The sequence below is a fragment of the Tenrec ecaudatus genome (assembly GCF_050624435.1).
Source record: "Tenrec ecaudatus isolate mTenEca1 chromosome 2 unlocalized genomic scaffold, mTenEca1.hap1 SUPER_2_unloc_8, whole genome shotgun sequence".
NCBI classification, from domain to species: Eukaryota; Metazoa; Chordata; class Mammalia; order Afrosoricida; family Tenrecidae; genus Tenrec; species Tenrec ecaudatus.
In genome coordinates, this window is record NW_027457584.1 from 14,130 (window position 1) to 28,258 (window position 14,129).

The window sequence follows — 14,129 nt, forward strand, 5'->3', positions numbered from 1 at the left end:
GCTTTTACTGGCTTGCTCAAAGGAGTCTGCGGGTAGATTGTGGGGTGGAAAACTCCTCTGGAAATGAAAAGTTTTTTTCCTTACATATGCATCATTTCTTCTGGTCCTGAAAGAAAACACAAAGCAGACGAGAGAAGGAAATGGAGACTAGCAGTCATCTTGTTGGTATTCCCACAGCACCCCCTCCTTAAGCACTTGCTGCCATCTCATCCAACTCCACTCAGTGTATTTCCACCCGGCAATGATGCAGAAATGTCTGCGTACTCCAGTTTGATTGTAGTTGGGCAACGTTTATGGCTTTGACATTCAACTGAGCATGGCAGGACGTCTAGAAACAATTATAACCAGCACCTGCTCTGTCTGTGCTGTGGGCAGGCAGTGACGGATTCCCAGCCTCTGGAACACTAGTGTTCCCTCCCAGCTCAGGATAATGACGGTGACACTCGGCCCCCTTGTTGTCTGGGGAGCTCAAGGAGCTCTCCTCTGAAACCTCAACTTATGGGCATTTCTTTAAGTGAAGACATCAAATTAGTGACTGGAAAGGAAGGCGTAGGAGATGATTATTGGCCACAAGACAAGCCTCAACCGCCTCCAGAGAGCATGTCTCCTAAGTACCAAGTCGGCGGTGACAGCTAGGGGGCCCTGGGTCACCGGGTGGTGTTGAGAGGGGACTCTGGGGCCCCAGCGTTGGACGCTGGCGGGTGCAAGTTCAAGAGGGTCAGGGGCTGATGCCTCCCCATGCCCCTGCCCTCCCCCAGCAAGGGCGCTCTGGGGTGCTGGGTCCTTGAGGCCCCGGCTGGCGGGGCCGCCCACGGTCAAGGCTTCGGGCACAAGCGCGGGTGCGCTGAGGCCTGCGCCGTGCGGGGGTCTGGGCTCAAGCAGGTGGTCGCGGCGGCTCCGCGGGCGGGCGGGCGCCCAGCAGGACGACCGACGACCCCCGGCGCGTCGCCGGCACCCAGCGCCCGGGCGTAGAGGCGGGCGGGGGGCCTGCGCTCCGCTGCCGCCAGGGCCCCCTCCTTCCGCGCCCCCCCCCCGCGCCAGGTGAGCCCGGCCTGGGCCTCGGCGGGCGGTGGGGCTGCCCTCTCGCCGCCCTCCAGCGCCCCTCTCGCCGCCCTCAAGGGGCCGGGCCGCGCCGAGCCGGGCGGCCGCCGGCCGGGGCTGGGGGTTGGGAGGGGCGGGGGTCACGAGCGGGTCGCTCGTTCGGCCGCAGGCGGGGGGCGTGGCCGGGCGGCCGCGCGCTAGGCCGGGCCAGCGGCCGCCACGCCCTCGGGCTCAGACTCCGACTCCGGCTCGGCTCGCCCTGGCGGCGGTGGCGCCGTGAGGAGGAGTCCGCGCTCCTCTGTGGCGGCGGCGGCGGCCGGCTCCAGGCCGGGTTTTGGCGCCGCCCGCCTGCTGCCTCCTGGCGGCTCCTGAACTCCAGCCCCCTCTCTATCAGCCTCTCACTCCGTCTCAATACGTCTCAAGATGGCGGCCAATGTGGGATCAATGTTTCAATATTGGAAGCGCTTTGATTTACAGCAGCTGCAGGTCAGGCTTCTCTCTCGGCCTCTCGCTCGTGGGTGGGGGCTGCGGGCGGTCGCGGCCTCCCCGGGGGGGCGCCGGGCTGCCTTGCCGCCGGGGAGCCGCGGCGGAGGGGAGGAGGGGGGTGCCGGGGAAAGCGGGGCCGACTCAGGGACAAGTCCCTCTCACTCCCCGGCCCCCATTGATAACGCGCTTGATCGGAAATTGATCCTCTTTGTTCAATTCATCGATCAGCCCAAGATGGCGCCGGGAGCCGCCGCCGCCACCGCTGCCCCTGGTGTCTGCCCCCTCCCCTGGCGCCCCCCCCCCCCCGCCCCCGAGCCGCCGCCGCCGCCGCGGGACCAGGGAGGGGGCGGCACCGGGCGCCTGCGGGGTGTGCAAAAAAAACAAAAAAAAAAAAAGAACTTGAGGAAAGTTGTGTTTTTCTTTGCTGTCTCATACCCTGTATTCTTTTATCTCCTCTCTGAGATCCTTCTGTAAGGGGATGTCCAGTGCACTGCAAATAGGTTTTGGGTCTATACCCGGCCGTCCCCTCTCATTCTCCATGATAAGATTTTTTTGTTCTCATGATGCCTGTTGCCTTATCCCTTTGAAACTTTGTGATCACACAGGCTGGTATGCTTCCTCCATGTGGGCTCTGTTGCTTCTGAGCTAGATGGTTGCTTCTTTACCTTCAAGCCTTTAAGACCCCACACGCTATATCTTTTGGTAGCTGGACACCATCGGCTTTCTTCATCACATTTGCTTATGCAGCCGCTTTGTGGTCAGTGATGGTGTAGGGAAGGTGAGCATCGTTTAATGCCAATTTAATAGAACAATGTTCTTGCAATGAACGAGTCCTTGAGCAGAGACCCTATGTCCATCTGCTACCTTAATACTAAATCTATAAACACATGGACATAGATCTATTTCCCCATGCCCCTTTGTAAATATATGTACATCCTTTATTTAGACATCTATAACTGGCCCTTGCTTCCCAGCTCACTCTTCTATACCCTTTGATTTTCCTCTTGTGCCCACTGTCATGCTCAGTCTTCCTTTGGGTTTCAGTAATTCCTCTTGGTTACATTACCCTTGATCACGCCCTACCAGGCCTCCTGCATCCCCCTCACCACTGATTTCCATCACTTTTTGTTCCCTTGTCTCTGGAATTCTTAACACCACTACCTTTCTTCCCACCTCCCTCTCTCGCATGTCCTCCAGGATGTGCTAGTTCCATTTTTTTTTCTCCTCCAGATTGTTCGTTCAGCCTATCTTATTTAGACAGACCTGTAGAGGCAATAACATGCACAAAAACAAGAAAGAACAAAACCAAGCAGCAAAATAAACAAAACAACAAAAATCCAATTACAATAAAAGAAAACAAAGGTCAACAAGATAGAAAAGCTCATAGATAGTTTAAGGACTATGTGTTGGCCTTTAGAAGTGTTTTCTAGTCCAGTCTTTTGGGGCACCAAACCCTGACCCTAAAGTCCACCTTTAGCATTTCCTTGGGATCTTGCTGCTCCTTTTACTTGCTCTTCTGCTGTACCCCCTTAGTGTTATGCCTCGGTGTAGCGAGATCAGTTTGGGGGTAATTCCCACACTGTGTCTCCAGTGTTGTCCCCTCTAGGGCTATGGGTCTTTGAGGGACGTTGTGTCTCGTCGTGGGGCTGGCCATGTGGTCTTCTATGTGAACTGACTTCTCTGAGTGGGAACATCATCCTCAAGGTCTGGTGGGACAGGATGTGCTCCACTCTCCCCTTCTCCCCTTCATCTCTGTGTGCTCTGATCAGATAATGTCTCTGTCCAGGAGATGCAAATTCAATGCTATCCTCTGAAATAAAATCTTTGGGAGGGGTTGTGGGGAATATCTGCTCAGATCTTTGGTGTGTCCAGGAGAGAGGGACTGCTCGGCTGGGCACAGCCACGAGGGGCTCAGAACTCTGGCTCCAGAAAATGGTTGTAAGTTTGGCTTTGTTTTTAACCAGTTGTGTGCCTCTGGGTCAACACCTGTGTTTTTTTGAGTTAGTTTTCTGATCCGAAAAGTAAAGGTACTCCATTGTCCAGACTCCCATGTCACCAAGTGATCGATAGGGGCTAACCAGAGCCTGATTCAAATAGTGTGGATCTGTTAGGTGCCTTCTAGACCTGGGGTGGCGATTCGGAGCCCAGGACAACAATAATGTCCGAGAGGTGATATAGGTGGCTCCAAATTGAAACAGGAAGACCACTGTGGAGATTTTGTCCTTCCACTGATGGCCACAGGCCACCGCCTCACGTCCTGCAAAAACAGTTTCCATGGCTCAACAGCCAAGCCAGGGGCCAGTGCCATAAAAATCATATGGCTAACTGGGACAAAGGGCAGACAGATATTTTTTATCATGATGTCTTGAGAAACCCACCTAACCTCCATGCAAATCTTCTGGTGTGAGTTATTTTTGGAAGCAATCATATGCTGACAGTAATTCAAATCTTTCCTTTTGACAATTTGCCTGTACTCTTTTCTGAACCTGAGAAGGTAATCCCTGTGTCCACTAAGAAATTGACTGGCTGGCCTCCTACTTGGACAGTTAGCCTGGGATCCTGGGGACCAAGTGAAATAGAGCACTGACACCTTCATTCAGCTTCTTCAAGCATTATTGTCTCTTGCTTGGGATTTTCTAGGTGTGGATGAGGCCCGTCCTCTCTATTGGAGGGTTGTCTGCTTCTCCTGGGGTATTCAAGGCACTGATTTTTCCAATGTCCTTCTTTCCTGCAGTAGGCACATTGATCCTGCCCCATGGCTTGGCGGTGCCCACAGGTCAGTCTCTCCGTAAGTGGGCCATGCTCTCCTTTTCCTGAGCCTCTGGGGTCTCTCATGGCAATTACTAGTATTTTAACTAGTTTCTTTGTCTCTGTCGTGGTAGGATCATCTCTGTTGTTACACACCCGCTGAGCCACTTGTACCAAATCACTAAGATTTTTCCCGTCAAACCCTTCCCACTTCTTTTTCATGTCTGAGGCAGACTGAGTAATAAAGGCAATACTTATTGCCCTCCTGTTCTCGGGGCCTCCAGGCCGTTAGGGATATAAAGCCCGTAGGCTTCCATCAGTCACTCTAAAAAGGCACGCAGACATTCTCTTGTAAGAGCCTGAAAATTCTCACTGACCTTAGATAAATTCATAGGTTTTCTAGCTGTTCCACTGAGGGCCTGCAAGAGAAACTGGTGATACCTGGTTAGGCCTTCTGTGCCTTGCAAGGAGTTTGGATCTCACATTTTTCGTGCAGTGGCAAAAAGAGTTTCCCTCACATGGGGAGTGCCTGCTGTCTGACCATCATGTCCATTGACTGCTTACTGGGCCTCTCTCTGGCAGGGCTACTGTACCTGTGTTGTGAACAGCACCTGGAGAAGTTGCTGGCAATTTCTGGAGGTGGGCTAATGCATATGGAAAACCGTTTCTATCAAGGAATCAGACCTGCTTTGTCAGAAAAAGGGATTTTGTTGATTCCAATTATACAAATCACTGGAATACAAGGGGATATATACCCAAAAAGGGACTCAGGGGTCTTCCCCAGGTGTTGGGGCTGCTTGCCTTGAGTGTAGAATGGCTGCTGCCAAATCATCCTTCTTGGGGGGTGGGGCGGTCGAGATCCCATACCAGCCCTAGTGTATGTTGGGGTGTGGACTCAGAAAGGAGTTATGAGTATTTCTCTCTCTCCAGCCCCATGCACCTGACAGGGTGGCAGTGATAATGAAGGGTCGTAAGCTAGTTCTCCCACTCCCAGAGTCCTCCTGCAAAAAGGAATAAAGCCGAGACAGAGGGGTATGGGGAGGGGTTGGGGAAGGGCAGCCTCCACCTTAGTGGTTTTAGGACCTTGGGTCTATTTTTTTTCTGGTCCTGCCATGTTTCCTGAAATCTTGAAACAAGAACCCTTTCTGTTGCAGGAGGAAGTAAGTCTTTTGTTTATGCTGGCTTATTAGTGGCAATGTCATTCCACGCATCAATTTTAGGGATCAGATAGGGATGTCCTGGTTCCCCATAAACATAACTATGAACTCTGAGAAATAGGGGAAGGGAAAACGAGTCTTGCATGGGCAAATCAGGAACTCCTTCTGTCCAATCACCTTTAAACAAATTGCGGAGTCTCCAGGCTTTAGGGCTGAAACTACATTCTCTTTGTGAGCGCCTAGAGCAGGGGTCCTCAAACAATAGCCTGTGAGCCACATGCGGATAGCCGAGGACCTTGATCCTGTCCGCCGAGTGTTTGTGCCCCGTTTGTTTGTGTGTTTTTTTTAAACTTCAAAATAAGGTATGTGCAGGAAGCATAGGAATTTGTTCATAGTTTTATTGAAACGATAGTTCGGCCCTCCAACTGATCAGAGGGACAGTGAACTGGTCCCTGTTTAAAGAGTTTAAGGACCCCTGGCCTAGAGAAATCAGAAATCCGTAGTTCTGGGGAGAGCACTCCTGTTAAGGAGGTTTCCTTTCTAAGCAAGCCCAGACAGTGGCAATTGGATCTCGGTGCACCTCGAAATGTTGTAGCCACTCTCCATTCCCAGAAAGAAAACTACTCCGACCGCTGGCAAGTTCAACAGAAAAAGTTTTTTTTCCTGAGCAGCCCCAGTCTAATTGTCCAAAGGTTTTTATACTTTTGCAATGTGCAGGTGTGCAAGCAGGCAGAGTAGAGAAGCAGGGTGTTGCAGTTAGTCATTCTTAGTTGAACAAAGACTGCTCTGGTCGCTCTCGCGAATCTTCTGAGCATCCATATCCTTTGGGACATTCCCTTGGGCACATCTGCACAGCCTACCTCCCCTATATCAGCTAGTTCATTTACAGTTCATAGCTACTTTATTTACTTTACATGGTGCCTTCTGTCAGCTCATAATGGCTTCACTCTTGTCAAGGCTGTTTAAGCTTTTCCCAGAGATCCTATATAGCCGCCATTGTGGCCATGGGGAAACGGGGCCTGTGACCCTGGCCAAGATGGTGCCCACCAGCCCAAACATGTGGAAGGGCACTGCCTAGGGAGCTGGTTGAATAGACCTGGGAGTTAGCCCTGCCTTGTCCTGGGAGCCAAATATTTCCCTTTTCCCCTCCATTCCCTTTCTCCTGGCTTTTCAAACAAGCTGCTTTAGCCCTATAATGCCCAGCACAACATTTTTATAACATTTAATTGAAACTTATCTAGTACCAAACTTATAAATTATCAATGTGACAATTTGGTTACATTTCAAAAACATTGCACGTTTTATATATTTGAATGCCATATATACATATTGATAACTATGAAAGTAAAGAATAAAAATGTTTAAAATTATTTCCTGAATTTAAAACTTGAGGCGTTATAGTGTTAGTGTTCTACCAGTGTAGGTTTGTTCCTTGTTACAGGCTGGTTTTCCGTGGCCCAGGCTTAGGCCAATGGCATATGGAACCCTTCCTGTGTAACTGTTACCTTTAGGCTTTCAGTGTTGCTGCTTAAGGCACTTTTGGGGAAAGCTCTTACTACACAGTTCCACTGCCACGATGTTCCAGACAGAAATTCCAATTCCCTTAAGGTTCCCTGAGCTTCCAGATGCCCCTTCCCTTCAGAGATTTGAGAGTCTGCTCCCGCCAGCAGGCATCTTGGAGGGCCGTGGGGCCATTCCAAGCAGTGGTTCTCCTAGCTTGTCTAGAATAATGGTTGGACTTAAAGTCGACCTCAGTGAGTTGTCTTTGATCCCTTACTTCTTGCTGGGGCATCTTCCTGAGGCAACAGATTCAGGGCAATAAAGGGCTCGCTCTCAAGTGGGGTTTATTGACCTTGAGGCAGCAAGCTCTACAGAGCCTTCTTTTGTGCTTTCTAGATGGGACTTAGCAGCTTCATACTCAGGAATTGCCCCCTTGCATGAATCCTGTCCAATTGGGATAGAGTTGACACAGAGGCTAGACAAACAAAAGCTGATACACTATGCAACTTTATTTGAGAAAGGAGAATGGTGGCCAGAGAATGGTACACTTTCCCTTCTAACCCTGATTCACCTGGAACAGTTTTGTAAAGTGATTGGAAAGTGGGCCGAAATGCCAGAAGTTACAGCATTTCTCCTTTTGAGGAGCAGTAGAGACCTTCATCCCCAGTGCACCCAGGAACCCCCTAAGGCAGGCATCCTCAAACTGTGGCCCGTGGGGCACATGTGGCCTGACGACATTTATCCCACCCTCAGGGTGTTTTTGCTGCCTCTGCATGTCCTACTTAGTAGCCGATTCGTGCAATGTGCATAGGAATTTGTTCATAGTTTGGTTTTTTTTAACTATAGTCTGGTGCTCCAACGGTCTGAGGGACAGTGAACTGGCCCCCTGTGTAAACAGTTTGAGGACCCCTGCCCTAAGGGATCCTGGACTTAGGGGTTACTAATCTCCCAGCCCTGAAACATCCCTGAACATTCTACCCGTTGTAGGAGGCACCATGGGAATTTGGTCTCTGGGTAATTTACAAGTCTTTTATTCAATTTGAAGCCAAGAAAATTAAAAATGACTCAGACACTTACTTTCTTTTGATCCCTGTTGACTCCCGCTGTAGTATTCCAATATTACAATTTAACGCTATAACGCATGACCTTTTCATTCCATTCAATTAAATGTGTGTGTATAGATAGATAGATAGATAACTATGAAAGTAATTAATGAAAACAAAATTTGTTTGACCAAAGTTAATAATTGAGGGATAATAGGATTAAATAGAAGCATGGTTCTTAGCAGAGGGTCCAAACATTAGGATCATAAATGAAACAGTGATCTCAGTGCACCCAGTAGTTCCCAAACCCTGTACCCTCATAGGGGAAATTGTGGATGCTTTTACTCCCGTGCCTATACTTAGAACGAACAAACACACATGCCTGATAATCCTAAGATTTTTTTTGTTTCCTGTGACACTCACCTAATTTCAAGGGCACTGCCACCTCACAAGCCTAGCCTTGTCTCAGTTAAACTGTTCACCCTCTTGTCCGTTTGTTTGTTTTTCCAGAAGTTCTCAAGTTACCAAGCCCTCTGAACCAAGTGTGTCACCTCTAGGACCACCATCTCCTGGACCACCTCAACCTTATCCATCCTAGACCTGAATGGACAACCCCTCCCAGCAGAGTAGAAAGGGTATGGACCCAAAGCCCCACTTCACCCTTTTGCCAGCAGGAAGGACCTAAAGATGTCGTCGCCTTGTACCCCAAAGATTTGGGTCCATATCTCTTCAGGGTGTAAATTTTAGGTAGCTAGCATAGGGACTAGGTTGTCCATGATACATGCTCAGAGGGCCAAGCTAGCCACCCAGGAAAGAGTGGCACACCGAGCGTGCTCAGAGGTCCAGGTTTCCAGTCAGGAAGGCCAGGTACACCTGGGTGGGTGCTGCACCCACATTGACCCACCTAGGCCAAGTAAATTCAATTCAGCCACTGGGGTCCACCAGGGTTGCCTACCATGCCTCCCTATCTCTCCTAAAACACAATTGGATCACAAACCTGGCTTTGGCGTGAATTCTTTCTCATGCAGAGCCAAGGACCAAGGTATATCTGTCCACAGAGAGAAAAACCTAGGAAAGCTCTTTGGAGGCAGCAGCACTGCACATGAGTGGCTATTGGATACTGTTTAGATGCATGGCTTTCTATTTGGAACTTTTTTTTGTCTCACCTGAATGGAAAGGAAGAGGTAATACTTCTGGATCACACAGTATCCATGTCCACAAATGAGCTGCTCATTCCACAGTCCTGGCAGTGCCTTTTGAAAACCCTCTGCTTTAGAATGTCACTCCTTGAAGATGGCAGTGGGAGTGGCTGGGGCCAAGTATGCTGCCTCTTACTCCCAGTTGCAGGTTTCTGGATGCTGATTGTATCTCTTACAGCATCAATTAGTGGGCTTGTTGTCTGCCTCAGGCTTTGTTCACAGAGATCCTCCAGCTAGGTGGTGGTGTGTGCGCATAAGCAGAGGCTTCCTGCCAATCCCCCATGAGTAGTAGAGCTCCCATGGTGTGGACTCCATGAAAGCCGTGCTCCAGCCAGCAGGATTACAAAGGAGGGTGGGCCCGGCAGGACAGGAGGGCCATTGCCCCTATGGAATGACCTCAGAACCCCGCCTCCCTCCCTGTCCAGCTCCTGGGACTATGGGCCCTAAGCTTCATGCCTGACTCAGGAATAGACACAGGGTGAGGCAACTCCAGGAGGTGATTTTGCTGATCTAATCCAGCCTGAGATCATCCTTGCATGTGCCCTCTGTCCAGACCTTTTTTTAAATTGTTCATGCAACACTAACCACAATGCATATATACATCGGTTGTGTAAAGCACATTTGTACATTCATTGCCCTCATTATTCTCAAAATATCCACTCTCCACCCCACCCAAGCCCCTGGCCTCAGCTCCTCATTTTTCCCCCTCCATTCGAGCTACCCTTGATAATTTACTAATTATTTTCTCATATCTTGCACTGTCTGATGTTCCTTCACCCACTTTTCTGTTGAGGTTAAATGTAGATCCCTGTATACGGTTTCCGTTTTCCAACCTACCCTCCCTCCACCCTTCCCGAGTCTGCACTCATAACACTGGTCCTCAAGGGCTCATCCACCCTGGATTCCCCATGTTTCCTGTTCCTATCTGTCCAAGTGTACATTCTCTAGTCTAGCCTGATTTGTAAATTAGAATTGGGATCATGATAGTGGGAGATAGGAAACATGTAGGAACTAGGGGAAAGCTGTGTTTCATCGTTATTATCTGGTACCTGTCTTGGTTTATCTCCTCCCTGACACCCTTCTGTTAGGGATGTCCAGAGGACTGTAAATGGGCTTTGTGTCTGTACCCAGCACTCCCCGCTCATTCGCAATGATAAGATTTTTTTTGTTCTGATGATGCCTGCTACCAAATCTTTTCAAAACCTCATGATCACACAAGCTGGTGTGCTTCTTCCATGTGGGCTTTGTTTCTTCTGAGCTAGATGGGCGCTTGTTTTCCTTAAAGCCTTTAAGACCTCACATGCTATATATTTGATAGCTGGGCACCATTAGCTTTCTTCACCACATTTGCTTATGTACCTGCTTTGTGTTCAGTGATCGTGTAGGGAAGGTGAGCATCATAGAATGCCAATTTAATAGAACAGTATTTTTGCAACGAGGGAGTCCTTGAGCAGTGGCCCAATGTCCATCTGCTACCTTAATACAAAACCTATAAATATAGGGACATAGATCTATTTCCCCATGCTCATATATTTAAATATGTACATGCCTTTTTTTAAACCTCTATAATTGACCCTTGCTTCCTAGCTTGCTTTTCTATTCCCTTTGATTTGCCTCTTGGGCCCACTGCCATGCTCACTTTTCATTTGTGCTTCAGTAATTCAGTAATTCCTCTTGGTTCCATTGGTTCCATTTCCCTTGATCACTCCCTACCAGGCCTCCTACATCCCCCTCACCACCGATTTGCATCACCTGTTCTTCCCTTTTCTCTGGGTTTCTTAACACCACTACCTTTCCCCACACCTCCCTCTCTCCCATGTCTCCCCAGAAGTGTTGGTCCTGTTTTCTCTCCTCCAGATTGTTCGTCCAGCCTATCTTATTTAGACAGACCTGTAGATGTAATAACATACACAAAACAAGACAGAGCAAAACCAAGCACTAAAAGCAACAAAACAACCAAAATCCAATGACAATGAATGAAAACAACTCAACAAGAAAGAAGTGGCTCATCGTTAGTTCAAGGTTGGTTTGTTGGCCTTTAAGAGTGTTTTCCAGTCCAGTCTGTTGGTGTACCAAGTACTGGCCTCAAAGTCATCCTTTGGCATTCCCTGGGGACCTTGATGCTTCGTTTTCTTGCTCTTCTGCTGTACCCCCTTAGTGTTATGCCTCGGTGTGGCAGGATTAGTTCGGGCGCATTTCCCACACTGTGTCTTCAGTGTTGTCCCCTCTAAGGCTATGGGTCTTTGAGGGGTGTCTTGTCTCATCGTGGGGCTGGCCATGTGGTCTTCTATGTGGACTGGATTCTCTGAGTGGGAACATCATCCTCAAGTCCTGGTGTGCCCGGGCACATCTTGTTTCATTTGAATCCCAGTTTTACCTTTCCTCCTTTCTGGGTTCTGAAGCATCAGATGGGTGCCAAACGCTTCCACGGACAACTAAAGCTGAACAAAGTGGAGGCAGATGAAGAGCAACGGGAGGTTGGTGTTTGGGAGACTGAATACTTGGGCTTCCTAGGCCAGTCCAGTTGGTGGTTAGAGCCCTGTTTCAGATTCCACTGTAATCTCCTAGTGTCCAAGGACCAAGTGGCTCCTAAGTCTAGAATTTCTGTTACATGTGTCACCAAGGAGGAGTTGGGCTAAAATGCATTGAAGAATAAAGCAGGAGCTTGGCTTATGAATCCACTCTCTGATTCTGAAATTTCAAAGGCTCCGTGCACAGACATTTCAACACTGAAAGCACAGCAGGGAAAACCAAAGACTTGGGCTTCCTCCTTGTCCCTCTTTTCGGGCTTTTACGGTTTTCCAAGGCGCCTCCCTGAGCCGAGTGTTGTATAGGTCAGGTTTAAAGATGTCCTAGTTCCGAGGGACTTGCTGTTCTGCTTTCTTTTTCAGGGAGACCTGGTTTCTTGTCTTGTGGCCAAACACAGAGCACAGATGTCTGTGGGCCTCCTCCCTTTCCCCTGACCTTTGCTCTCTTCTCTGGATACACTACTGACCTGTTCTCCCTTACAAGATCTGAACTGCTCACAAACTTCGATGAATTCTCATCCTAGCAAGAAGCATCTGAGCATCTTATTAGAGCCTGTATGAGTTCTGTTCTGGATGCTTATTTGTGCAACTTCAGGGTCTGGCATGGAAACATTCCATGTCCACAGACCCACACAAATAATATAAACTCCAACAGTAGTTTAAGGTTTAAGGTGGTAACAGGGAACGCTGGGGCCTGTGGCTCCTGGTGAACCTCACAGGCTGTCTAAAGGGGCTACTTCCATCTCAATGTAACCATACATGAATGTAGACCTGTTAGGTAGCAAGACAAGGGGTTGTTCCTCTCCATGCTTAGGGGGCCCCCTACAGGAGGTTGGAAGCCAATGCAGGCTAAAGGGCATGCACCAATTCAAGGCCAAGCCAGGAGAGCTTAATTGACGCCTCACAGCTGAAAGCCCTTAAAAGGCTGGAACCTTCCCTTCAGCTGCTTCTCTGCCTTCCGCTCAGCAGGGCTGGGTGTGCAGTGTCATGAGGGTGCCCGTGTTCAGTTAACTGTAACGCCGGAACCTTCTTCTCTCCTGTATATAAACCCACTCGGATCACCAACCAGGCTTTGGTGTGAATTTCTTTCTAGTGTGTAGCCAAGGACCGAGACATTTCCCACCCGAGAAACCTACAGACCCAGACTTACAATAAACCCATATGTGTGTGTGTGTGTGTGTGATACACACACACACACACACACACACACACATATATGGCAAGAGGTGAACAGGTCTAGCCAGCAATGGTGAAGAGGGCCCTGGGATTGAGATTGAGAACGATTCTGAAGTAGAATCCATAACCCTTAGAAATGTATTGGCCTGCTATACCAATCCAATTACCCTCAACCTTCTTCAAAGAATTGGAAAAACTGACCACCAACTTCATATGGAGAGGGAAGAAACCCAGAATTAGCAGAGAACTCCTCAAGAAGAAGGACACAATTGGAGGACTCGCCCTACCTGATTTCAATGCCTACTACACAGCTACAGTGGTCAAAACAGCATGGTACTGGCACAATGATAGACACTCAGACCAGTGGAAAAGAATAGAAAGCCCAGGAGTAAAATCATCAGCATATAGACAACTGATCTTCGACAAGGGTCCCAAAAATGTCAAGTGGGAAGCAGATGCCCTCTTTAATAAGTGGTGCTGGAAACAATGGATATCCACATGTAGAAAGTTGAAATAAGACGTCTACCTCACCCCATGCACAAGAATACACTCAAGGTGGATCACAGATCTAGAAGTCAAACCCCAAACCATCAGGACCATTAAGGAGGGAATCGGGACTAATCTCAGCGTACTGGCCCAGGGAGCACATAGGCTCACTGCAACAGGGAAGGGGACACACACAGGTGAATTGGAAATCGACAAATGGGATCTAATAAGAATAAAATGCATGTGCACCTCGAAAGACTTTGCCAAGAGGGTGACAAGGCAACCCACAGACTGGGAGAAGATTTTTAGTAATGACACATCAGACAAAGGGCTCATTACTAAAATCTACAACACCATCGTGACCTGCAAAAAGAGGAAAACAGTTAACCCCCTAAGGAAGTGGGCAAAAGAAATGAGAAGAACTTTCACTAGAGAGGAGATCAATATGGCCAATAAACATATGAGAAAGTGCTCAAAGTCCCTTGCCATAAGAGAAATGCAAATCAAAACAACCATGAGATACCACCTAACACCCCTGAGGCTAGCCCAGATCAGTAAATCAGAGAGCAACAAGTGTTGGAGGGGCTGTGGTGAAGTAGGAACCCTCCTCCACTGCTGGTGGTCGTGTACATTTGTACAGCCACTGTGGAAAGCAATCTGGCGATACCTAAAGAAAATGGAAATTGATCTACCTCATGACCCAGCCATCCCTCTACTGGGCATATACCCGGTTGAAGCAGCAAATAAAACACGACCAGTCATATG